Source organism: Trachymyrmex cornetzi, unplaced genomic scaffold (genome assembly GCF_001594075.2).
Source record: "Trachymyrmex cornetzi isolate Tcor2-1 unplaced genomic scaffold, Tcor1.1 scaffold513, whole genome shotgun sequence".
Lineage (NCBI taxonomy): Eukaryota > Metazoa > Arthropoda > Insecta > Hymenoptera > Formicidae > Trachymyrmex > Trachymyrmex cornetzi.
Window position 1 is genome coordinate 190,761 of NW_017299822.1, and position 894 is coordinate 191,654.

Here is an 894-nt window from a genome sequence, read left to right on the forward strand (position 1 = left end):
AAAAACTGTTACATAAACTAAAAAAAACCGTTACATAAATAATATAATTCAAGTGATAATATTGTTAATTTTTTATTATAAATTACCTCTCACACAAGTAGTACGTATGCATATATTTAAAAAAAAAATGAAATAAAATTTTCAAATTGCGCCAATTGCAAAAAGAATATATATTTTCTTGCAACATAAAACATTTACTATTGTATTTTGTAAATTGCGAAAAGAACATATATTTTATTGCAACATATAACATTTTTAATTTTTAATTAACGAGACAAAGTGTTACGTACCATTATCTTTTTATTCAAAAGTCTTTTATATTTTCAATGGAATACAACATTTAATCTCAAAAAATTAAAGAAGAAGCATCACAAAATGAGAAAATTTTATTAAAATAACAAAATTTTTTATGTAAAAAAACTTGACGCTCTGCTAGACCTCAAAATATAATAAGTAAGTGTTATATAAAAGAAATAAACGATGATTACTGTTTAATTAACATTAATTAACATTAAAATTACAATCACAATTATAATACACACGCACAATTCAGATTATAATTAATTTTAAATCTACTTTTAAATTTAACTTAAACCGCATGTCTTACAAATCTGAAATCATTATTCTAGTCTTATACGCTTTTACAAAATATAACGCACACACACACACACACCATATAAATACTTATTCTATATTAAATCTAAGCCGCATACCTATCTAAATCTGGTCGCACATATGAACACACTATATATTATTAATTCTCTTTCTTAAATCTCTTCATTACTTTCCATATTTGGTATTTTTAATTATTTGCTCGTATACACACACACACGCACGCACGCACGCACGCACGCACGCACGCAAACACACACACACACACACACACACACACAC

At 25.6% G+C, this 894-nt stretch overlaps 1 pseudogene; it reads right to left on the reverse strand.

The window, feature by feature from the left end:
- Window positions 1–894, reverse strand: part of LOC108765730 (uncharacterized) — a 79,530-nt pseudogene that overhangs the window by 76,753 nt on the left and 1,883 nt on the right.